The sequence below is a fragment of the Heterodontus francisci genome, chromosome 35 (assembly GCF_036365525.1).
Source record: "Heterodontus francisci isolate sHetFra1 chromosome 35, sHetFra1.hap1, whole genome shotgun sequence".
In the NCBI taxonomy this organism is placed as follows: domain Eukaryota; kingdom Metazoa; phylum Chordata; class Chondrichthyes; order Heterodontiformes; family Heterodontidae; genus Heterodontus; species Heterodontus francisci.
In genome coordinates this window covers 22752396-22779273 of record NC_090405.1, presented here as the reverse complement: position 1 = coordinate 22779273, position 26878 = coordinate 22752396, and the positions used below count along the sequence as shown (strand labels likewise).

The window sequence follows — 26878 nt, the reverse complement described above, 5'->3', positions numbered from 1 at the left end:
GAACCTTGATTGAGTTATAATTAATGAATCAATAAACATTTTAGAGAGAATGGGTTTTCATTTAAAGTTTGTTCAATCTAATTACTGTGTGTTTCTGTGTCTTTGTGGGAAAGGGCAGTTTCAGCTAAATTTATTCAAACAATGGACCTTTCTAGGACCCCTGATAAAACCCATGGTATGCTACATCGTGACCTTCAAGAGTCTTGATTTAATGAACAGGAAACTTGTTTCAGATCAGATTGGGAGACAGTGTGAAACCACTCCATTGTACTCATATCTGAGATTCTGAGGACAGGTGACTGTTAGTGGAAGACATTATTAAGAACTAATTAAATGTACCTAGCAACAGCTAGGACCAATTATTATTTTACATGGTGGTGTGATGGCCATCCAGGGGTTAAAAGTAGGGATCTTGTAAGGTTTCAGTGTGCAGGAACACTAGAAGATCTCAGGGGTAAAGGCTCAGATCATCAACCAAGTTCTCCACCTGATGAGGGACCTAGACTGGACAAAGAGGACCGTGACACTCTGAGACCAAGCTCGACCAGTCCCCAGAGCTGTAAAGTTATATTCCCCAAGTTTGTTAAGTATAATTTTACTTTCAATTATTAAGTACTATTTTACTCTCAATAAAAGTTCTGGACTTATTAATCAAGTATCCTGTTGCTTTAATTGGTTAAAGTCATGCCCAAAGTGATTGTCTACAATAGACTTTCCAGAATTAAAAGATAAGTCTGCAAGGGTTGTGAATATTACAGCCCTGTTTAAAAAGAGAGATAAACCCAGGAACTACAGACCAATTAGTCTAATGTCGGTGGTGGGGAAACTTTCAGAGACAATTATCCAGGAGGAAATTAACTGTCACTTGGTAGAACATGGGCTAATAAATGACAGCCAGTACAGATTGGTTAACAGAAGATTGTGTCTGAAATAATTAATGAATTAATTTCTTTGATGAAGTTTCAGAGAGAGTTGACGAGGGTGGTGAGGTTAATGGTCCGTGTCTGGACATCAAAATTGTGTTTGAAAAGATACCATAAACTAGACTTGGGGCAGCACAATGGCACAGTGGTTGGCACTGCAACCTCACAGCTCTCGCAACCCAGGTTCAGTTCTGGGTACTGCCTGTGCAGAGTTTGCAAGTTCTCCCTGTGACTGTGTGTGTTTCTGCTGGGTGCTCTGGTTTCCTCCCACAAGCAAAGACTGCAGGTTGATAGGTAAATTGGCTGTTGTAAATTGCTCCTAGTGTAGGTAAGAGAATGGTGGGGATGTGGTAGGGAATATGGGATTATGGTGTAGGATTACTATAAATGGGTGGTGGTTGGTCAGCACAGACTCAGTGGGCCGTAGGGCCTGTTTCAGTTTTGCATCTCTCTATGACTTGCTAACAAAATTCAAGCAGATGGGATTAAAGAGGCAGTGGCAGTGTGGATCCAAAATTGGCTGCAGGGTAAAAAGTAGGGTGAATGCTTGTTTTTCAGAATGGAGGGAGTTATACAGTAATGTCCTTGTTGTTGCAATATGTTCAATGTCAGACCCCGAGCTGTCCGAGGGATGGGGCAATTTGTGACATTCCTGTGGTTGCAATATTTGCAGTGTCTGACTTTGATCTGTCACAGGGACGTGGCATTTATGAGGTCCCTGTGGGGTGCTGTTTGTTTGGTGTATCACACTGACCTGTCCCAGAGAGCGGGAAGGTTGTGATGTCCTTGTGGGTTGCAATCTGTTCAGTGTCTGACTCTGATCTGGACCAGAGATGGGGCAGTGTGTGATATCCTTGTGCATGTCATACAGGCCCACTGGTGTGTGGTTCCATCCTGATGCCAAGAAACAGAGCCCCATCTCTGGGCAAAAAGTCTCACTTCTCAAGGGGTGTCTCGAGAAGACACAGTGGCGCAGTGGTTAGCACCGCAGCCTCACATCTCTAGTGACCCGCGTTCGATTCTAGGTACTGCCTGTGCAGAGTTTACAAGTTCTCCCTGTGACTGCGTGGGTTTCTGCCGGGTGCTCTGGTTTCCTCCCACAGCCAAAGACTTGCAGGTTGATAGGTAAATTGGCCATTGTAAATTGCCCCTAGTGTAGGTAGGTGGTAGGGGAATTGAGGGGATGTGGTAGGAATATGGGATTAATGTAGGATTAGTATAAATGGGTGGTTGATGGTCGGTACAGACTCGGTGGGCTGGAAGGACCTGTTTCAGTACTGTATCTCTAAATAAATAAATAAGAAGGCTGAGGCAGTAAACCTGGACAGTAAATCCGGAGTGGAGTCCTGGAGGCGGTTACCTGTGACTTATCAGGCAGTTTTCCAGCAACTCCTACAGCAGAGCTGGTAACAAACAGTACTGGTTTTTCCTTTCCTTTGGACAATACAAGCAATGCTGAGAGGGGGTCCTGATGCTCAGGGTCTCCATACTGTTTGCCCAGGCCTGTGCCCTAGAGAGGACACTCCAGCTTCGTGGTTAAACATGAGCACAACCCGGGAATAAACAGTTACTGATTATAAGCTCTCATTCAATTGGTGTAGAGTATGAGCGCCAGGGGTTACTTCGGACAGTGGGAGAGCTCTTAGTGTCTCATTGGATAGCTACCATTCACTCCAAGCTGGGTAGCCCCCAGTCAGTTAGGTGCTGTGAAGCCACGACCTGCTTGCTTCAATGGGTGCTTGGAGCTTAGAGAGTCATCTCTCAACAGGCGGATTGATAATCTATGCACCAAGAAAAACAAACTAAACAAAGAAGACACCAGTCCTTCGCATCACAAGCTGGAATGTGAGGACCATGTGTCCTGGCCTTACCGACAACCTTCTGCAGGTTGATGACACACACAAGACAGCTGTGATCGACAAGGAACTCACAATGCTCAATGTGGACATTGCTGTGCTGCAAGAAACTAGACTCGTTCAAAGTGGATCCCTCAAAGAGAAACACTACACCTTCTTCTGGCAGGGGAAAGCCCAAGAGGCAACTCGTGAGCATGGAGTGGGTTTCAAAGTAAAATACACGCCACTTGAGATGAGTGAACCACCCACAGTAGGCTCAGAGAGACTTCTTACTCTTCACTTGTCAACAAGCGTGGGCCCAGTTAATCTCATGTGCATCTATGTCCCGACACTCACCTCCACCCCAGATGTCAAGGATCAATTCTATGTGACACTTGACACTGCCATCAGTAGAATTCCCAGCACTGAGGGACTGTACCTTCTAGGAGACTTCAACACAAGCTTGGGTACTGACTACACAGCTTTGCCAATGTGCATAGAGCACCAGGGGATTGGCAAGATGAACGAAAATGGACAGAGGTTGCTGGAGCTATGCTGTCACCATGGATTTTGTGTGATGAACAGCTACTTCCAGGTCAAGCTGTGCTACAAGGTGTCCTGGAGACATCCGAGATCATGCCATTGGCACCAGCTAGACCTTATCATCACCAGTGCAAACACCCTCAGCAGTGTCCTCATCACTCGCAGCTATCACAGCGCTGACTGTGACACTGATCACTCCCTGGTGTGTAACAAGGTCAGGCTTCAGCCAAGGAAGCTTCATCCATCCATGATGAAAGCTCGTCTTCTGATCAACACTTGCCGAACCACTGATCCAGAAAGGACCCAGGAGTTCATCAACATCCTCGATCAGGCTCTTTCAGACAACAATGCTCAAGGCCTCAGTGCAGTGTCAAAGTGGAATCATCTGCACACCACCATCTATAACTCTGCACTCACTGTGTATAGGAAAAGAGATGGGAGGAATGCTGACTGGTTTGAGGCTTATTGGACTGAAATGGAGTCAGTTACTGTAACTAAGAGGAGAGCCCTCATGAACTACAAACAAGTCCCCAGCAAACAACATCTAAACGCTCTCAGAGCTGCCAGAAACAAGTCTCTGCAGACTGCTCGGCACTGCACCAATCAATACTGGTTAAAACTCTGATGAATCCGGGGATGCTAGAGGGATGTATGAAGGAATTAAGAAAGCAATGGGCCCAGTAGTAACTAAATCAGCACCTTTTGAAGACAAAGAGAGGGGTGATCATCACTGAACCTAACAAGCAGATGGAAAGGTGAGTGGAGCATTACCTTGAACTCTACATAACGGAGAACATTGTCATTGAAGTAGCTCTCAGTGCCATTCCAGACTTCCCTGTCATGGAGGAACTGGACAGTGAGTCCTCCATAGTCGAGCTCAACAAGGGCTCAAAACATGCGTGATGCAAACATTGTCACCTTGTACAAAATTAAGGGGGATCGCAGTGACTGCAGCAATTATCGGAGCCAGCTACTCAGTTCCACTCACCTGCTCGATCCCTTTCCTCCTGCAAGTTCCTTTGCTTCAGGTATCCATCCAATTTCCTTTTCAAATCATTGATTGTCTCTACTTCCACCACACTCGTGGGTCAGGACATTACCACTCACAGCATAAATAAATTCCACCTCACCCAAGGATGGGAAATATTTATATCTTCTATATTTAGCTTATTCTCTATCTCTACGAGAATAGAATGGCAGTCAACATGAAAGGGAACCCAAAAATCTTCGAGCAGTATATAAATAATAAGCAGTGGTGAAGTGGGCCCCATGAGGGACAAAGAGGGTAATATATACTTAGAGCTGCAGGGCAATGTTAATCTAGTTAATAAGTACCTTGTATCAATGATCACTAAGGAAGTGGAATTTGACAAAATATCAGTAGAAGTGGAGAGTGTAGAGGCAATGGAGAGGGTACAAATTGAGAGAGGGAGGTACTAAAAAGGCTGGTTATGCTTCAGGAAGATAAATTACCTGGTCCGGATGGCTTTCATCCCAGATTGCGAAAGGAAATGTGGATGCAGATAACAGAAAGGCTTTCTATAATCTTCCAATCTTCCCTGAATACGGGGGAGGTGTCAGAGGATTAAACAGTTGCAAATGTGACACCCTTATTCAAGAAAGGGTGAAAGGACAGTCCGGCTAACTACAGGCCAGTTAGATTAACAGCAGTGGTGGGTAAGGTTTCAGAAAGAACAATCAGGGAAAAAATCAACAGTCACTTGGAGAGGTTTGAGTTAATTAAGGAGAGTGAGCATGGATTTATAAATGGGAGTTCATGCTTGACTAATCTAACTGCATTTTTTGATGAACTAACAGAGAAGGTTTATGAAGGGCATGCAGTGGATGTTGTTTATATGGATTTTAAGAAACAACACATAAAAGGGTGATTAACAACATTGAGGTTCATGGAATAGGAGGGTCAGTGTCCAATTGGATAGAAAATTGGCTTAAGGACAGAAAACAGCAAGTCGTAATAAATGATTCATTCTCAGACTGGAAGGTTGTCGACAGTGCTGTTCCCCAAGGGTCACTGCTGGAACCACTGCTTTTTACTTGCGACAGATAAATGACTTGGATCTTGGAATATAGAGTAGAATCTCAAAATATGCCGATAACACCAAACTTGGAGAAGTGGCAAACAGTGAGGATGAAATGAACCACCTGCAACAAGACAGTGATAGGCTAGCAGAATGGGCAGACAGGTGCAGATGGATTTTAATAGTGACTAGTGTGAGGTGATGCATTTTAGCAGAAGGAATAGGGAGAGGCAATATATACTTAATGGCACAGTTCTAAAGAGTGTGCAGGAATAGAGGGACCTGTTCACTGAACAATGAACAACGTGAACAATTACTTCTTGTGTGCTCTCAGATTTGTCACCTTCACTGGACTGGAGTGAGGTGACATCTACTGGCAGGAAGCAAGAACTGCAATCAAGCAGCAGAAATTCCATCGTCTGTCAGGGTGAAAGAAACATTGCAATGTGAGGAAATAGTGAATGGGTTTGATTGGGTTGATGGAGGCATGATTCCACTTGTGGTGGAGTCCAAAGCAAAGGCCAGAAATATAAAATTGTCATTGTTAAAAGATATAAGGAATTCATGATAAATGTATTTTGGTAGTGAGTGGGTGGAATCCAGATAAAATAGAAAGTGAGATTGGGTGGACAGAAGCAGTGTGAAAGGATGGCTCAAACAAAAGGTAAACGCCCTGAAAGGTGAACTCTGTTTCTCTCTCCACAGATGCTGCCAGAGTTTCTGAACATTTCCAACACTTTCTGTTTTTATTTCAGAATTTGCAAGATGTTGCTTTGCTCTGAAAAAAAAAATGGATGGTCGGCTTTGGCTGCCAGTGAAATTCCACAGGAACTAAAAGGAAGTGGCATGTTGATCTAGGGGTATGATTCTTGCTTAGGGTGAGTGATTAATTAATGTGTGAGAGATCCTGGGTTCAAATCCTGGACATGCCCTTCTTCTTTGGCATTTTTAGTTTAAGGTCGTCGATTGGTTTCAGCCTTGCAGAAGGCGGAATTGATTTCCATATGGAGCCTGCTTGAGGACCAGAGAGCTGGATTCAAAGAGCTTGATTAACTAAATGTACAGATAGCCAAGTGGGAATATAAAGTTTTTGCAGTAATTGTGACCTGACTCCAAAAACAACAGGACTGGGTTCTGGACTGGAATGGAATCGAATTCTTCAGTGTTTCTGCTGTTTGGCTTGCATTGACTCATCGATTTTCTTGTTTTTCACTTTGTCGATGCCTTTGAATAATTGTGGATCCTTCTTCAGATTGTCTTCTTTCACCAGGTAGTTCTGACCTCTGATGATGATGATCGTAATGAGCTTCAACTCACTGATAGTTTTGGAACTGAACAGATTTCCTTTGCTTGAGTCTATAACATGGAACTCAGTCTGACATGTGGACCCATGGGAGGATTTGAATGCCACCCCTGCGTTGGAGAATACAGTTGCATCCATCCAATAAGAGAGCGAGTAGAAGTGACAGTTCAGACAGTCAAACATTAAACTTTTAATTTCAGGGTGGTGAGTTTGAGTGCCATTTTGATTTTCCCTTTTTTGAGGCTTCATTAGCAGAGAGTACAAGGAGTGTTTGAAATGAAATTCAGCAAAAGTATGAGAAAGTCTCACTTTGATTCGGGACTCTTATCTCTCTGCAGCATCTCGCTGTGAAAGATTGAACTTCATCTCATTTCATTCCCAGCTCGGGGTCAGTGCGGCTCAGTGGGACTTCTGGCTGTCTCCTGCTTCACAATCCATCAGTGCTGAGAAAGCAATGGGGAATATTATTCACGGCTCTGTAACCTGAGGACACCGATTTAAGGTGAATGGCAAAAGAACCAAAGGCAACATGAGGAAAAACTTCTTTTGCACAGCGAGTGGTTAAGATCTGATATGCACTGCTTGAGAGTGTGATGGAGGCTGATTCAACCATGGCTTTCAAAATGGTATAAGATAATTATCTGAAGTGGAAAAATTGCATGTTTTCATGGAATACATGAGTCTGTGGCATGAGCTGAGTTGCTCGTGCATAGAAGCAGCACAAGCACAATGAGCTGAATGGCTTCCTTTTGTTCTGTAACTATTCTATGATCTATGATTCTTTTCAGAGTGAAATCAACACTCACATACAAGAAACTGACAGGTACACTGTAAACTTCGCATTACCAGACAAGAAATTGACAGATACAGTGTGAAACCCACAGTCACTTAGCAGCAGTTGGCAGGTAACGTGTAAAAATCTTTCTTTCATATCCCAACTGCAAGGTACAAAGGAAATTAGGTACAAACCCAGGCTCACACTTCAAAGACTGAGAGATACAAAGCAAAACACATATTCACCTACAAGTACAGAGACGAAGACACACTCAGAGGAGGTGCAGATTAAAGACACATGCATGTAACAGAAACTGATAGGGATAGAATCAAACCCTTTCTCACTTCTCAGAAACTGATAGATATAGACAAAAGCTGATGCTCACATACAAGTTGTTGAAAGATATGTGGTGAAACTCACAGAGCAATAGCAGAAACAAACAGGTACTGAATAATACCCACAGTCACAGACCAAAAACTGAAATATACTGAGTTAAACACCACTTTCTCACACCAGAAACTCATGGCTACAAAGTGAAGCTGACTCTATCCTCCCAGGCACTGACAGGTGCAAAAGAAAACACTCACGACGATTCCAGGACATGAAATGTACGGAATAAAACCTTTCAGCTGAAAGAATAGCATTAATGACAGGTGTGATACCCAGAATGCTCAGCGGCCTAGAATCCGCCCTATCTGTGACAGGAGCGGGGCGCGCAGGCGCGGTAGAGACAGCTCTGTCAGCAGCAAGAGCTGCGGGTTCGGAGTTGGAGCGGGATATTCACAAAGTGCGAGAAGACTTTGTTGGCTCACACAGCTGGAGCAGGGCCTCAGGGCCACAATAAGATGGAACAATCCCATCTGTATCCCTGCGGATGGCGGTGGTGAAGCTTTTCCCGGTGAGGCTTCCCGAAACGGCGTCTTTCAATGGATAAGAATTGGGGACTGGGCAGGGAGCGTCTCTAAATGAATAAAATTAGGGTACTGGTCAGGGAGCGTCTGTAAATGGATAAGAATTGGGGACTGGGCAGGGAGCGTCTCTAAATGAATAAAATTAGGGTACTGGTCAGGGAGCGTCTGTAAATGGATAAGAATTGGGGACTGGGCAGGGAGCGTCTGCAAATGGATAAGAATTGGGGGACTGGGCAGGGAGCGTCTCTAAATGAATAAGATTTGGGTACTGGTCAGGAAGCGTCTGCAAATCGATAAGAATTGGGGACTGGGCAGGGAGTGTCTATAATTGAATAAGAGTTGGAGACTGGACAGGGAGCGTTTCTAAATGAATAAGATTTGGGGACTGGGCAGGGAGCGTCGATAAATGCTTAAGAATTGGGGACTGGTTCGGGAGCGTTTTTTTATTCATTCGTGGGATGTGGGCGTCGCTGGCTCGATCTCAGCTCGAGTAATGTGTCCAGTTCTGGGCACCAGGCTTTAGAAAGGACATCAAAGCTTCTGAGACAGTTCAGAGGAGATTTACTAGAATGATACCAGAGATGAGGGGTGTCAGTTCTCTGGACAGGCTGGTGAAGCTGGGATTGTTCTCCTCAGAGTAGAGAAGGTTAAGGGAAGATTTAATAGAGGTGTTCAGAATCATGAAGGATTTTCATAGGGTAGAGAGGGAGAAACTGTTTCCACTGTCCTGGGGGTCAGTAACCAGAGGACACAGATTTAAAATAATTGGCCAAAGATGTCAAGGGGAGGTGAGGAGAGATCTTTTTACCCAGTAACTGATTCGGATTTGGAATGAATTGTCTGACAGGGTGGTGGAAACAGATTCAATTATAACTTTCATAAAGGAATTGGACAAATATTTCAAAGTGAAATTCTCCAGGATTATGGGGAAATAGGCAGGGGGTTGGACTAATTGCATCTTTTTGTCAGAGAGTCAGCAGAGGCACAATGGGGCCGAATGGCCTCCTTCTGTGCTGTATGATTCTATGAACATAAGAACGAGGAGCCGGAGTCGGCAAGTCAGCCACTCGAGCCTGCTCTGCCATTCAATACAATCATGGCTGATCTCATCACGGCAGTTCTTGTTTCTTGCCAGTAGATGTCACTTCACTCCAATACAGTGAAGTTTACAAATCTGAGAGAGACACAACAGGAAAGAATTGTTCACATTATAGTGAATGTGTGGAATTTAGAAATACTAGGAGTGGAGACGAGTTATTACTTGTCTGCTCGATCCCCATAGCCCTGTAAAATATTTCCTTCAAGTGCCCATTCAAATTCCTTTTGTAATCCTCGATTGTCTCCATTTCTACCGCCCTCGTGGGCAACGAGTTACAGATCATCACCAATCAGTGTAAAAAAGTTCTTGCGCACATTCCCCCTGTACCTCCTGTCCAAAACCTTCAATCTGTGTCCCCTAGTCCTTGTACCAATAGTTAACGGGAACAATGTTTCCTTGCCCAGTTATTTAAAACTGTCATAGCCGAAAACACATCTATCAATTCTCCCCTCACTCTCCTTTGATGCAGGTAGAACAACCCTAGCTTTTCCAATCTAACCTTGTAACAAAAATCCTCCATCCCTGGATCCATTCTGGTGAATTTCCTCTGCATCCTCTCAAGGACCCTCACATTCTTTCTGAAGTGTGGTAAGCAAAACTGGAAGCAACACTCCAACTGGGGCCTAACCAGAGCTTTATAATGGTTCAGCATAACTTCCCTGCTTTGTACTCAATGCCTCTTTTTTTCAAGCCCAAGATCCCATATGCTTTGCTAACCACTCTCGCAATATGTCTTGCCACCTTCAAAGATTGATGCACATGAACCCCAAGTCCCTCTATTCCAACACACACTTTAGAACTGTGCCATTAAGTAAATATTGCCTCTCCCTATTCCTTATGCCAAAATACATCACCTCACACTTGTCACTATTAAATTCCATCTGCCACCTGTCTGCCCATTCTGCTAGCCTATCATTGTCCTGTTGCAGGCAGTTCATATCATCCTCACTATTTGCCACTCCTCCAAGTTTGTTGTCATTGGGATATTTTGAGATTTTACTCAATATTCCAAGATCCAAGTCATTTATCTTGAGCAAAAAAAGCAGTGGTTCTAGCACTGACCCTTGGGGAACACCACTGTCGACTATCCTCCAGTCTGACAAAGAATCATTTAATAAGACTCCCTGTTTTCTGTCCTTAAACCAATTTTCTATCCAATTGGACACTGACCCTCCTAGACCACGAACCTCAAATTTGTAAACCCCACTTTTATGTGGTACCTTGTCAAACGCTTCCTTAAAATCCATATAAACAACATCCACTGCATTCCCTTCATCAAGCTGCTCTGTTAGTTCATCAAAAAATGCAGTTAGATTAGTCAAGCATGAACTCCCATTTATAAATCCATGCTCACTCTGCTTAATTAACTCGAACCTCTCCAAGTGACTGTTGATTTTTTACCCTGATTATTCTTTCTAAAACCTTACCCACCGCTGCTGTTAATCTAACTAGCCAGTAGTTACCCGGACTGTCCTTACAGCCTTTCTTGAATAAGGGCGTCGCATTTGCCACTGTTTACTCCTGGCACTTCCCCCGTGTCCAGGGAAGATTGGAAGATTATGGCAAACTCTTCCATTATCTGCATCCGCATTTCCTTTCGCAACCTGGGATGCCAGCCATCCAGACCAGGTGATTTATCTACCCTAAGCACAGCCAGCCTTTTTAGTACCTCCCTCTCTCAATTTGTACCCTCTCCATTGACTCTACTCTCTTCACTTCGACTGATATTTTGTCCAATTCCACTTCCTTAGTGATCACTGATACAAAGTACTCATTAAGTAGATTAACATTGCCCTGCACCTCTAAGCTTATATTATCCTTTTTGTCCCTAATAGGCCCGACTCAACCTCTTACTACCCACTTATCATTTACATGCTGCTCGAAGATTTTTGGGTTTCCTTTCATGTTGACTGCCAGTCTATTCTCATAGAAATAGAGAATAAGCAAATATAGAAGATGTAAGTATTTCCCATCCTTGATGAGGTGGAACTTTCTTATGTTGTGGGTGGTAATGACTTGGCCCACGAGTGTGGTGGAAGCAGAGACAATCAATGATTTGAAAAGGAAATTGGATGGATACTTGAAGGAAAGAAACTTGCAGGAGGAAAGGGATCGAGCTGGTGAGTGGAACTGACGAGATTGCTCTGGGGAGAGCCAGCATGGACGTGATAGGCCAAACGACCACCTTCTGTGCTGCAAATGACTCTGTGTTGTTTCTCAAATTCAATCCACTGGTGCTTGGTAAATAATTTCAAAGTAAATTGTGCAACTGGAAAATCAGAACCAAGGCAAGGGACGCATAAGGAAGCAAAATTGATGAAACCCGGGATTGAACCAGGAACCTTTCGATCTTCAGTTTAACGCTCTCCCAACTGAGCTATTTCAGCCCCACATTAACAGTGGTTTGTTGTGCTTGTTTTGGAAGAAAATACATACATTCAAGTTTTCCAAAAGATTAAAGAACACAACATGTGAGTAATATTCCCCATTGCTTTCTCAGTACTGATGGATTGTGAAGCGGGAGACAGCCAGAAGTGCCACTGAGCCACACAGACCCCGAGCTGAGAATGAAATGAGATCAAATTCAATCTTTCATAGTGAGATGCTGCTGAGAGGTTAGAGTCCTGAATCAAAGCGAGACTTGCTCATTTCAAACACTCCCTGTACTCTCTGCTCATGAAGCCTTAAAAAAGGGAAAAACAGAATGTCACTCAAACTCACACCCTGCCATTAAAAGTCTCATATTCGACTGACAGAACTGTCACTTCTACTCGGTCTCTTATTGGATGGATGCAACTCCAACGCAGGGATGGCATTCAAATCCTCCCATGGGTCCACATGTCAGACTGAGTTCCATGTTGTAGACTCAAGCAAAGGAAATCTGCTCACTTCCAAAACTATCAGCGAATTGAAGCTGATTACAATCAACATCATCAGAGGTCAGAACGACCTGGTGAAAGAAGACACCCTGAAGAAGGATCCACAATTATTCAAAGGCATCGACAAAGTGAAAAACAAGAAAATCGATGAGTCAATGCAAGCCAAACAACAGAAACACTGAAGAATTCCATTCCATTCCAGTCCAGAACCCAGTCCTGTTGTTTTTGGAGTCAGGTCACAATTCCAGCAACAACTTTATATTCCCACTTGGCTATCTGTACATTTAGTTAATTACAATTTTGTCGACAAGCTCTTTGAATCCAGTTGTCTTGTCCTCAAGCCAGCTCCGTATGGAAGTCAATTCCACCTTCTGCTAGGCTGAAACCAATAGATAACCTTAATCTAAAAATGCCAGCAGACCAGGGCTCATCCGGGACTTGAACCCAGGATCTCTCGCATGTTAATTAACCATACTCCCGAAGCGAGAATCATGCCCCTAGACCAATGAGCCACTGACAGGTCAGGCTTTATTAGCTGCTGTGGAATTTCACTGGAACCCCCCAGCCAATCATCCATTTTTTTTTCAGATCAAAGCAACATCCTGCAAATGCTGAAATAAAAACAGAAAGTGCTGGAAATGTGCAGCAGCTCTGGCAGCATCTGTGCTGTGAGAAACACAGTTAACGTTTCAGGGCACTCACCTTTTGTTTCAGCCATCCTGTCAGACTGCTTCTGTCCATCCAATCTCACTTTCTATTCTATCCACATTCTAACCATTCACTACGTTACTACATTTTTCATGAATTCCTCATTTCTTTTATTAATGACAATTTTGTATTTCTGGCCTTTGCTTCAGACACCACCACAAGTGGAATCATGTCTCCATCTACCCAATCAAACCACTTCGCTGTATCCTCACATTGCAATGTTTCTTTAACCCTGATTGACTGTGGAGTTTCTGCTGCTTCATTGCAGTTCTTGCTTCCCGCCAGTAGATGTCACCTCACTCCAATACAGTGAAGTTTACAAATCTGAGAGAGACACAACAGGAAATAATTGTTCACATGATAGTGAATGTGTGGGATTTAGAAATACTAGGAGTGGAGACGAGTTATTATTGCACTCTGCTATTACATCTTTTATAATGGACTCCAGCATTTTCCCCACGACTGATGTCAGGCTAACCGGTATATAATTCGCTGTTTTCTTTCTGCCTCTTTTTTTAAATAGTGGAGTTACATTAACTACCGTCCAATCCATTGGAACTGTTCCAGAGTCGATAGAATTTTGAAAAAAGACCAGAAATGCATCTGCTATTTCAAGGGCCACTTCCTTAAGTACTCTGGGATGCAGATTATCAGGCCTTGGGGATTTATCGGCCTTCAATCCCATCAATTTCCCAAACATTCCCTACTAATACTGATTTCATACAGTTCCTCCTTCTCACTAGACCCTATGTTCCACAACATTTCTGGGAGATAATTTGTATCCTCCTTTGTGAAGACAGATCCAAAGTATGTATTTAATTGGTCTGCCATTTCTTTGTTCCCCATTATAAATTCCCCCGTTTCTGACTGTAAGGGGCCCACATTTGTCTTCACTAATCTTTTTCTCTACACATATCTATAGAAGCTTTTACAGTCAGTTTTTATGTTCTCTGCTAGCTTACTCTCATACTCTATTTCCCCCTTCTTAATCAATCCTTTTGTCCTCCTCTGCTAAATTCCAAACTGCTCACAATCTTCAGGTTTGCTGCTTGTTCTGACCATTTTATATTTCTCCTCCTTGGATCTAATACTTTCCTTAATTTCTTTTGTAAGCCACAGTTGAGCCACCCTTCCTGTTTTACTTTTGCACAGACAGGAATGAACAATTGTTGTAATTCATCCATGCGCTCTTTAAATGCTAGCCATTGCCTATCCACTGTCAACCCTTTAAGTAACGTTCCCCAATCTATCATAGCCAACTCCCGCCTCATACCTTCATAGTTTTCTTTGTTTAGATTCAGGACCCGAGTCTCGGAATCAACTCTCTCACTCTCCATCTTAATGAAGAATTTTATCAAATTATGGGCGCACTTCCCCAAGGGACCCCACACAACAAGATTGTTAACTAATCCTTTCTCATTACACAATACCCAGTCCAGGATGGCCTGTTCTCTAGAGGTGTTATACACCTCTATCAATTCTCCACTCAATCTCCTTTGAGAAAGGCAGAATAATCCTAGCTTTTCCAACCTAACCTTGTAACTAAAATCCCCCATCCCTGGATCCATTCTGGTAAATCGCCTCTGCGTCCTCTCAAGGACCCTCACATTCTTTCTAAAGTCTGCTGAGCAGATCTGGAAGCAACACTCCAATTGGGGCCTAACCAGAGTTTTATAATGGTTCAGCATAACTTCCCTGCTTTTGTACTCAATGCCTCTGTTTATAAAGCCCAAGATCCCATATGCTTTGCGAACCACTCTCGCAATATGACTTGCCTCCTTCAAAGATTGATGCACATGAACCCCAAGTCCCTCTATTCCAGAACACTCTTTAGAACTGTGCCATTAAGTATATATTGCCTCTCCCTATTCCTTATGCCAAAATACATCACCTCACACTTGTCACTATTAAATTCCATCTGCCACCTGTCTGCCCATTCTGCTAGCCTATCACTGTCCTGTTGCAGGCAGTTCATATCATCTTCACTGTTTGCCGCTCCTCCAGGTTTGGTGTCATCGGCATATTTTGAGATTCTACTCTGTATTCCAAGATCCAAGTCACTTACCTTGAGCAAAAAAAGCAGTGGTTCTAGCACTGACCCTTGGGGAACACCACTGTCGACTATCCTCCAGTCTGACAAAGAACCATTTAATAAGACTCGCTGTTTTCTGTCCTTAAACCAATTTTCTATCCAATTGGACACTGAGCCTCCTATACCACGAACCTCCCTTTTATGTGGTACCTTGTCAAACGCTTCCTTAAAATCCATATAAACAACATCCACTGCATTCCCTTCATCAAGCTGCTCTGTTAGTTCATCAAAAAATGCAGTTAGATTAGTCAAGCATGAACTCCCATTTATAAATCCATGCTCACTCTCCTTAATTAACTCGAACCTCTCCAAGTGACTGTTGATTTTTTACCCTGATTATTCTTTCTAAAACCTTACCCACCACTGCTGTTAATCTAACTAGCCTGTAGTTACCCGGACTGTCCTTACACCCTTTCTTGAACAAGGGTGTCGCATTTGCCACTGTTTAATCCTCTGGCACCTCCCCCGTATCCAGGGAAGATTGGAAGATTATAGCAAGCCCTTCCGTTATCTGCATCCGCATTTCCTTTCGCAACCTGGGATGTGAGCCATCCGGACCAGGTGATTTATCTTCCCTAAGCACAGCCAGCCTTTTTAGTACCTCCCTCTCCTAATTTGTACTCTCTCCATTGACTCTACTTTCTTCACTTCGACTGATATTTTGTCAAATTCCACTTCCTCAGTGATCACTGATGCAAAGTACTCATTAAGTAGATTAACATTGCCCTGCACCTCTAAGCTTATATTATCCTTTTTGTCCCTAATAGGCCCGACTCAACCTCTTACTACCCACTTATCATTTACATGCTGCTCGAAGATTTTTGGGTTTCCTTTCATGTTGACTGCCAGTCTATTCTCATAGAAATAGAGAATAAGCAAATATAGAAGATGTAAGTATTTCCCATCCTTGATGAGGTGGAATTTTTTATGTTGTGGGTGGTAATGTCTTGGCCCACGAGTGTGGTGGAAGCAGAGACAATCAATGATTTGAAAAGGAAATTGGATGGATACTTGAAGGAAAGAAACTTGCAGGAGGAAAGGGATCGAGCTGGTGAGTGGAACTGACTAGATTGCTCCGGGGAGAGCCAGCATGGACGTGATAGGCCAAATGACCACCTTCTATGTTGTAAATGACTCTGTGTTGTTTCTCAAATTCAATCCACTGGTGCTTGGGAAATAATCTCAAAGTAAATTGTGCAACTGGAAAATCAGAACCAAGGCAAGGGACGCATAAGGAAGCGAAATTGCTGAAACCCGGGATTGAACCAGGGACCTTTAGATCTTCAGTCTAACGCTCTCCCAACTGAGCTATTTCAGCCCTACATTAACAGCGGCTTGGTGTCCTTGTTTTGGAAGAAAATACATACATTCAAGTTTTCCAAAAAATTAAAGAACACAACATGTGAGTAATATTCCCCATTGCTTTCTCAGTACTGATGGATTGTGAAGCGGGAGACAGCCAGAGGTCCCAGTGATCCACACTGACCCCGAGCTGAGAATGAAATGAGATCAAATTCAATCTTTCATCGTGAGATGCTGCTGAGAGGTAAGAGTCCTGAATCAAAGCGAGACTTGCTCATTTCAAACACTCCCTGTACTCTCTGCTCATGAAGCCTTAAAAAAGGGAAAAACAGAATGGCACTCAAACTCACAACCCTGCCATTAAAAGTCTCATATTCGACTGACAGAACTGTCACTTCGACTCGGTCTCTTATTGGATGGATGCAACTCCAACGCAGGGGTGGCATTCAAATCCTCCCATGGGTCCACATGTCAGACTGAGTTCCATGTTGTAGACTCAAGCAAAGGAAATCTGCTCACTTCCAAAACTATCAGCGAATTGAAGCTGATTACAATCAACATCATCGGAGGTCAGAACTACCTGGTGAAAGAAGACACCCTGAAGAAGGATCCACAATTATTCAAAGGCATCAACAAAGTGAAAAACAAGAAAATCGATGAGTCAATGCAAGCCAAACAACAGAAACACTGAAGAATTCTATTCCATTCCAGTCCAGAACCCAGTCCTGTTGTTTTTGGAGTCAGGTCACAATTACAGCAACAACTTTATATTCCCACTTGGCTATCTGTACATTTAGTTAATTGCAATTTTGTCGACAAGCTCTTTGAATCCAGTTGTCTGGTCCTCATGCCAGCTCTGTTTGGAAGTCAATTCCACCTTCTGCAAGGCTGAAACCAATAGATAACCTTAATCTAAAAATGCCAGCAGGCCAGGGCTCATCTAGGATTAGAACTCTGGATTTCTTACATGTTAATCAACCACATTCCCTAAGCGAGAATCATACCCCTAGACCAACGAGCCACTGACCAGTCAGGTTTCTTTAGCTGCTGTGGAATTTCACTGGAACCCCCCAGCCAATCATCCATTTTTTTTTCAGATCAAAGCAACATCCTGCAAATGCTGAAATAAAAACAGAAAGTGCTGGAAATGTGCAGCAGCTCTGGCAGCATCTGTGCTGAGAGAAACACAGTTAACGTTTCAGGGCACTCACCTTTTGTTTCAGCCATCCTTTCAGACTGCTTCTGTCCATCCAATCTCACTTTCTATTCTATCCACATTCTAACCATTCACTACGTTACTACATTTTTCATGAATTCCTCATTTCTTTTATTAATGACAATTTTGTATTTCTGGCCTTTGCTTCAGATACCACCACAAGTGGAATCATGTCTCCATCTACCCAATCAAACCACTTCGCTGTATCCTCACATTGCAATGTTTCTTTAACCCTGACAGACTGTGGAGTTTCTGCTGCTTGATTGCAGTTCTTGCTTCCCGCCAGTAGATGTCACCTCACTCCAATACAGTGAAGTTTACAAATCTGAGAGAGACACAACAGGAAATAATTGTTCACATTATAGTGAATGTGTGGGATTTAGAAATACTAGCAGTGGAGACGAGTTATTATTGCACTCTGCTATTACATCTTTTATAATGGACTCCAGCATTTTCCCCACGACTGATGTCAGGCTAACCGGTATATAATTCGCTGTTTTCTTTCTGCCTCTTTTTTTAAATAGTGGAGTTACATTAACTACCGTCCAATCCATTGGAACTGTTCCAGAGTCTACAGAATTTTGAAAAAAGACCAGAAATGCATCTGCTATTTCAAGGGCCACTTCCTTAAGTACTCTGGGATGCAGATTATCAGGCCTTGGGGATTTATCGGCCTTCAATCCCATCAATTTCCCAAACATTCCCTACTAATACAGATTTCATACAGTTCCTCCTTCTCATTAGACCCTATGTTCCCCAACATTTCTGGGAGGTAATTTGTATCGTCCTTTGTGAAGACAGAACCAAAGTATGTATTTAATTGGTCTGCCATTTCTTTGTTCCCCATTATAAATTCCCCCGTTTCTGACTGTAAGGGACCCACATTTATCTTCACTAATCTTTTTCTCGACACATATCTAGAGAAGCTTTCACAGTCAGTTTTTATGTTCTCTGCTAGCTTACTGTCATACTCTATTTCCCCCTTCTTAATCAATCCTTTTGTCCTCCTCTGCTAAATTCCAAACTGCTCACAATCTTCAGGTTTGCTGCTTGTTCTGGCCATTTTATATTTCTCCTCCTTGGATCTAATACTTCCCTTAATTTCTTTTGTAAGCCACAGTTGAGCCACCCTTCCTGTTTTACTTTTGCACAGACAGGAATGAACAATTGTTGTAATTCATCCATGCGCTCTTTAAATGCTAGCCATTGCCTATCCACTGTCAACCCTTTAAGTAACGTTCCCCAATCTATCATCGCCAACTCCCCCCTCATACCTTCATAGTTTCCTTTGTTTAGATTCAGGACCCTAGTCTCGGAATCATCTCTCACTCTCCATCTTAATGGAGAATTTTATCATATTATGGGCGCACTTCCCCAAGGGACCCCACACAACAAGATTGTTAACTAATCCTTTCTCATTACACAATACCCAGTCTAGGATGGCCTGTTCTCTCGAGGTGTTATACACCTCTATCAATTCTCCACTCAATCTCCTTTGATATAGGCAGAATAATCCTAGCTTTTCCAACCTAACCTTGTAACTAAAATCCCCCATCCCTGGATCCATTCTGGTAAATCGCCTCTGCATCCTCTCAAGGACCCTCACATTCTTTCTAAAGTTTGCTGAGCAGAACTGGAAGCAACACTCCAATTGAGGCCTAACCAGAGTTTTATAATGGTTCAGCATAACGTCCCTGCTTTTGTACTCAATGCCTCTATTTATAAAGCCCAAGATCCCATATGCTTTCCTAACCACTCTCGCAATATGTCTTGCCACCTTCAAAGATCGGTGCACATGAACCCCAAGTCCCTCTATTCCAGCACACTCTTTATAACTGTGCCATTAAGTATATATTGCCTCTCCCTATTCCTTATGCCAAAATACATCACCTCACACTTGTCACTATTAAATTCCATCTGCCACCTGTCTGCCCATTCTGCTAGCCTATCACTGTCCTGTTGCAGGCAGTTCATATCATCCTCACTGTTTGCCGCTCCTCCAAGTTTGGTGTCATCGGCATATTTTGAGATTCTACTCTGTATTCCAAGATCCAAGTCACTTACCTTTAGCAAAAAAAGCAGTGGTTCTGGCACTGACCCTTGGGGAACACCACTGTCGACTATCCTCCGGTCTGACAAAGAACCATTTAATATGACTCGCTGTTTTCAGTCTTTAAAACAATTTACTATCCAAATGGACACTGACCCTCCTAATCCATGAACCCCAATTTTGTTAACCACCCTTTTATGTGGTACTTTATAAAATGCTTTCGTAACATCCATATAAACAACATCCACTGCATTCCCTTCATCAGTATTCTCAGATAGTTTATCAACAAATGCAGTTAGATTCGTCAAGCATGAACTCCCATTGATAAATCCATGCCTACTCTCCTGAATTAACTCAAACCTCTCCAAAGGACTTGATTTTTTTCCCTGACCTGTTGATCTCATGCTGATAGCAAGCTCACCATAGAGCATGTATTTGGCAATGTGACCGTCATCCATTTGGCCCAGTCAACAGAGTCACCGCTGACTCAAGAGGGCAAACATGCTGCGGATCCCTGCACGCTGGTGTACTTCCGCATTCGGCACTCTGTCCTGCCAGGAGATGCCCAGTATCCATCTGAGGCAGTGGAGGTGGAAGCTGTTCAGCCGCTTTTTTTGGCTTGTATAAGTTGTTGATGCTTCTCTACTATAAAGGAGGGTGCTGAGAACACAAGCCTGGTACACGTGGAGCTTTGTATTTTCGGTCAGTTTGCTGTCGGTTCACACTTGTCTTCTCAACTTTGACATGACAGCTGCAGCATTGGCAATCCTGGTGCTGATTTCAGCATCAAGGGACAGATTGCTGGTGATTGTTGATTGAAGGTATGTGAAGCTGTTGACAACCTCCAAAGTGAGGTTGTCGATGTTGATGGAAAGTGGAGTCTCTACGTCCTGGCCCGTAACTTTCATCTTCCTGATGCTGATTGTCAGTCCAAACTCTTTGCAGGCCAGGGAGAACCGATCTACAAGCTGCTGTGACTGAACTTCATTATGGGATGTCAGCACAGCATCATCAGCAAATAGCAACTCACAGACTAGGAATTTACCCACTTTGGTCTTGGCGCACAGTCTTGCCAAGTTGAACAGCTTGTCGTCAGCTCTGATGTGCAGGTGAACACCTATATCTGAGTAATTGAAAGTGTACAATAGCAGCATGGAGAAGAATATGCCAATTATAAAGGATGTGATAACTAGACAGTTCGAAAATGATGACATGATTGGGCAGAGTCAACATAGATTTATGAAAAGGAAAACAGGTTTGAAAAACCTGTTGAGATTTTTGAGGATGTTACCTATAGAAAAGATAAAGGAGAACCAGTGGATGTGTGGTATTTGCATTTTCCTTTGGTAAGGTCCCACACAGGAGGTGAGTAAACAAAATTAGAGCACATAGGCTTGGGGATAATATACTGATATGGATTGAGAATTGGTTAACAGACCGAAAACAGAGAGCAGGAATAACGGGTCCTTCTCAGGATGGCAGGCTGTTACTATTGGGGTACTGCAAGGATCAGTGTTGGAGCCACAGCTGTTAACAACCTATATAAATGATTTGGATGTGGGGATTAAATGTAATATTTCCAAGTTTGCAGATGACACAAAGCTCGGTGAAGTGTGAGTTGTGAGGAGGATGCAGAGAGGCTTCCAGGGGACCTGGAGAGGCTAAGTGAATGGGCAAGAACATGGAATATAATGTGAATAAGTGTGAAGTTATTCACTTTGGTAGAATAAACAGAAAGACAGAGTATTTCTTAAATGGTGAGAGGTTGGGAAGTGTCGATGTCCAAAGGGACCTGGGTGTCCTTGTTCCTGAGACACTAAAAGCTCTTGTGCAGGTGCAGCATCAATTAGGAAGGCAAATGGTATGTTGTACCCACACGAGGGGTCATGAGTACAGGAGTAAAGATGTCTTGCTGCAATTGTCTAGAGCCTTGGTGAATCCGCACTGGAGTATTGTGTCCAGTTTAGTCTCCTCATCTTATGAAGGATACACTTGCCATAGAGGGGGTGAAACAGAGGGTCAACAGACTAATCTTTTTTTTGCATTTATTTCATTTCATCTCAGTTTGTTCAGTTTGCTTACCTACTGTTTTTTTTCAGGTTTGTACTTCCTGCTGTTCAATATTCAGTCCATTAACACCTAATCTGGACTAATGCTTTGTCTTTCAACACACCATTAACATATTGTTTGCCTTTGCTGCATGACCTTTTGGTCAGCTATGTGGCCTTGTCCAATCTACACCGTCTCCTTTGTTATCTCTTGCCCCACCCCCACCCCACTTGCTTATAACCTGTGACTTTTCTAATATATGTCAGTTCCGAAGATGGGTCACTGACCTGAAACGTTAACTCTGCTTCTCTTTTCACAGATGCTGCCAGACCTGCTGAGTGGTTCCAGCATTTCTTGTTTTTATGTCACCAGACTAATCCCTGGGATGGTGGGATTGTTTTATGAGGAAACTGGGCCTGTATTCCTTAAAGTTTCGAAGAATGAGAGGTGATCTGATTGAAACTGACAAAATTCTTACAGGGCGTGACAGTGTGGATGTAGACAGGATGTTTGCCCTGGTTGGTGAGTCTAAAACCAAAGGACATCGTCTCAGAATAAGGAGTAGGCCATTTAAAACTGAGATGGGTGGAATTTCTTCACTCAGACGGTGGTGAATCATTGGAATACTGTGCCCCAGAGGGCTGTGGCAGCTCAATCATTGAGCATGTTCAAGACAGAAATTGATAGAAATCTTGATACTCATGACATCAAGGGATATGGGGATAGCATGGGAAAGGGGCTTTGAGGTAGGTGATCAGCCATGATCGAATTGAATGACAGAGCAGGCTCGACGGGCTGAATAGCTTACTCCTATGTTCCTCTGTTCCTAAGAGAGTTGGCGCCAGCGCGCAGCCCTGCTTTACCCCACTGCTGATCTTGAAAGCGTCTGATGTTGCTCCATTGTAACTGATGGAACTGTGCATGTTCTCGTGGAAAGAAGAGATGATGCCCAAGAGGTCAGGAGGGCAGCCGATGTTCCATTGCAGTTTGAAGAGGCCGTCTCTGCTGACCAGATCAAAGGCCTTAGTGATGTTAATAAAAATGTGTGAGGCTCTGTGGCGCAATGGATAGCGTGTTGGACTTCTAAATAATGATTAAGACGATATTCAAAGGTTGTGGGTTCAAGTCCCACCAGAGTCAGATTTTGGACCAGAAACAGAGGAGCACAACGGAACAACAAATGAAGAAATGCGCCAAAAGCACAGACTCGGAGACAGAGCGAGAGAGAGAGGAGCACGGCAGGAGCAGAGCAGGGGAAAAAAATCGAGGAGTGATGTCACAATGGAGAGTGAGAGCAGGGAAACAGAGAGCCGCTGGGGTGAGGATACAGGATTTGGTTCTTTCTTCGGTGCAGTGGAAGGAGCTGTTTGGTGAGGATCTGGTAAGCTGTGACATCACAGGCAAGCAGGTAGTTGATTGTTTTGGAAGAACCGACCTGCTTGATGCGCATCTGGTAAGTGATTAAGATCCATTTTAGTCCTAACGTTTAAAATAGTAAACAAACTAGTGGTAAGTTTAATAAAATATGCAATAAAATGAATAATTGAATAAAATATTTAAGTAGTTAATTGAAACACGTTAAGGATGACAGGACAGGTGATGTGTCACAGCTGCAGCATGTGGGAGTTCCTGGATGCCAGTGTGATCCAGGGCAAACACGTCTGCAGTAAGTGTTTGCGGCTCAAAGAGGGAGAAAAAAGGAATGTAGTGGTAGTAGGGGACAGTATAGTAAGGTGGATTGACTCTGTTCTCTGCAGCAAAAGCAAGAGTCCAGACGGCTGTGTTGCCTGCCGGTGCCAGGATTCAGGACATCTGCTCAGGGCTGGAGCGAAACATACAATGGGAGGGGGAGGATCCAGTCGTCGTGGTCCATGTCGGTACCAGCGACATAGGCAGGACAAGGATAGAGGTTCTGCAAAGTCAGTATGAGGAATTAGGCACCAAATTAAGAAGCAGAACCTCAAAGTTAATCATCTCTGGATTATTACCTGAGCCATGTGCAAATTGGCATAGGACAAATAAGATTAGAGAAAGTAATGTGCGGCTGAAAGACTGGTGTGGTAGTAGTGGGTTCTGGTTCATGGGGCATTGGCACCAGTACTGTGGAAAGAGGTGGCTGTACCGTTGGGACGGTCTACACCTGAACCGTGCTGGTGCCGGTGTTCTAGCGAGCCACATAACGAGGGAAGTAGAGACGGTTTTAAACCGAATAGTGGAGGCAAGGGATCAAATTTGGGAAGATATGGTGAATCAAGGAGGAGAGACAAGGCAAGAGAGAAAGGTATAAATATGGGAAATGATAAACAGACTGTGACAGGAAGGGACAGAATGTACAAATCTAAGAGTAAATCGACAGATAAGGCTAGAGGTGACAAAAATAATAAAAGGACAAAACTAAATGCTCTGTATCTGAATGCATGGAGCATTTGAAACAAAACAGATGAACTGGGAGCACAAATAGAATAAATAAGTACGATCTGATAGTCATTACAGAGACATGGCTGCAGGGCGACATAGATTGGGATGTGAATATTGGAGGTGACATGGCATTTTGGAAGGACAGGAATCTAGGAAAAGGTGGCGGGGTAGCTCTGTTAATTAATGATGGTATTAGCGTAATAGAGAGGGATGACCTGAGTTCTGGAGATCAGGATGCAGAAGCAGTTTGAGTACAAATGAGAAATCATAAAGGCAAGAAGTCACTTGTGGGAGTGGTGTCCAGGCCACCTAACATTAACCACACTGTCGGATGGGATATAAAAGAAGAAATAATGGCAGCTTGTCAGAAAGGTACTGTGATAATTATGGGGGATTTTAATCTACATATAGATTGGAAAATTCAGATGGGCAGAGGTAGCCTAGATGAGGAATACATAGAATGTTTTGGGGATAATTTCTTGGAACAATACATTCTGGAGCCAACCAGAGAGCAGGCTATACTAGACCTGGCATTGTGCAACGAGATAGGATTAATTAATGACCTCATAGTTAAGGTGCCCCTAGGTAGTAGCGATTATAATATGATTGAATTTTACATTCAGTTTGAGGGAGAGGAGAGTGGGTCCCAGACTAGTATTTTAAATTTAAATAAGGGCAATTATAAGGTCATGAAAGCAGAGCTAGCTGAAGTGAACTGGCAAATTAGGTTAAGGGATAAGTCAATAGAGATGCAGTGGCAGACATTTAAGGGGATATTTCAGAATACACAGAATAGATACATTTCAACGAGAAAGAAAAGTTCCAAAGGTGGGACTCACCATCCATGGTTCACGAAAACAGTTCAAGATACTATCAAACTTAAAGAAAAAGCCTATAATTGTGCAAAGGTGGGAGGCAGGTCAGAAGATTGGACAGAATATAAAAAAAACAGCAAAGAATGACTAAAAGATTGATAAGGAAGGTAAAATTAGAGTATGAGAGAAAGCTCGCAAGAAATTTCAAGACAACTAGTAAGAGTTTCGATAGATATTTTAAAAAGAAAAGAGTTAACAAAGCGACTGTTGGTCCAATAGAAAGTGTGTCTGGGGAATTAATAATGGATAATTAAGAGATGGCAGATGAATTGAACAGATACTTTGCATCTACTTTGATACTATTGAGTATACAAATAACATCCCAGTATTAGCCGTATATCAGGAAATTGAAGGGATGGAGGAACTCAAGAAAATTACAATCACCAGGGAAGTGGTACTAAACAAATTGTTAGAGCTGCGGGTTGACAAGTCGCCAGGTCCTGAATTGGCTAGTGAGATAGTTGATGCGCTGGTTTTAATATTCCAAAATTCCCTAGATTCGGGAAGGTTCCGTTAGATTGGAAAAGAGTGAATGTAATTCATTTATTCAAAAAGGGAGGGAGACAGAAAGCAGGAAACGACAGGCCAGTTAGCTTAACATTTGTCTGAGGGAAAATGTTTGGAGCTATTACAGAGGATGTTATAGCAGGGCATTTAGAAAAAATTAAGGTAATCAGGCAGAGTCGACATGGTTTTTTGAAAGGGAAATCATGTTTAACCAATTTATTGGAGTTCTTTGAGGGAGTTACATGTGCTGTGGATAAAGGGGAACCAGTGGATGTATTGTATTTCGATTTCCAGAAGGATAAGGTGCCATATCAAAGGTTATTGCAGAAAATAAAAGCTCATGGTGTCGGGGGTAACATATTGGCATGGATAGAAGATTGGCTAGCTGACAGGAAACAGAGAGTCAGCATAAATGGGTCATTTTCTGGTTGGCAAGAAGTAACGAGTGGTGTGCCACAGGGATCTGTGCTGGGGCCTCAACTTTTTACAATTTATATAAATGACTTAGATGAAGGGACCGAAGGTATTGCTGCTAAATTTGCTGATCACAAAGATAGGTAGGAAAGTAGGTTGTGAAGAGGACATAAGGGGGCTACAAAGGGATATAGATAGGTTAAGTGATTGGGCAAAGACCTGGCAAATGGAGTATAATGTGGGAAAGTCGGAAATTGTCCACTATGGCAGGAAGAATAAAAAAGCATATTATCTAAATGGTGAGAGATTGCAGAGCTCTGAGATGCAGAGGGATCTGGGTGTCCGAGGGCATGAATTGCAAAAGGTTAGTATGCAGGTCCAGCACGTAATTAGGAAAGCTAATAGAATGTTATCATTTATCACCATGGGAATTGAATACAATAGTAGGGAGGTTATGCTTCAGCTATACAGGACATTGGTGAGACCTCTTCTGCAGTACTGAGTACTGTACTGGTCTCCTTATTTGCGGAAGGATGTAAATGCATTGGAGGTAGTACAGAGAAAGTTTACGAGACTAATACATGGAATGGGTGGGCTGTCTTACGAGGAAAGATTGGACAAGCTAGGCTTGTCTCCGCCAGAGTTTAGAAGAGAAAGAGGCGACATGATTTGTTATTTAATTTATTAATTAACAAATTAGCTATCCTCCAGTCTTCCGGTACCTCACCCGTGGCTAACGATGATACAAAAATCTCTGCCAGCGCCCCAGCAATCTCCTCCCTTGCTTCCCATAGCATCCTAGGATACATCTGATCAGGCCCTGGGGATTTATCCACCTTAATGCGCTTCAAAACCTCCAACACCTCCTCCTTTGTAATGTTGATATGCTGCAGGATATCGCTGTTCCCTCCCTTGAACTCACTAGCTTCCATGACCTTCT

At 43.1% G+C, this 26878-nt stretch overlaps 2 non-coding genes across 2 annotated transcripts; one reads left to right on the top strand and one right to left on the bottom strand.

Annotated features, from left to right (window-relative positions):
* Positions 1–16352: 16352 nt before the first annotated feature.
* On the bottom strand, positions 16353–16425 carry trnaf-gaa (transfer RNA phenylalanine (anticodon GAA)). The gene has a single exon. It is a non-coding gene; the product is annotated as a tRNA-Phe (tRNA).
* Positions 16426–22773: 6348 nt separating this feature from the next.
* On the top strand, positions 22774–22864 carry trnar-ucu (transfer RNA arginine (anticodon UCU)). The gene is given in 2 exon segments: positions 22774–22810; positions 22829–22864. It is a non-coding gene; the product is annotated as a tRNA-Arg (tRNA).
* The last annotated feature ends 4014 nt before the right edge of the window (positions 22865–26878 follow it).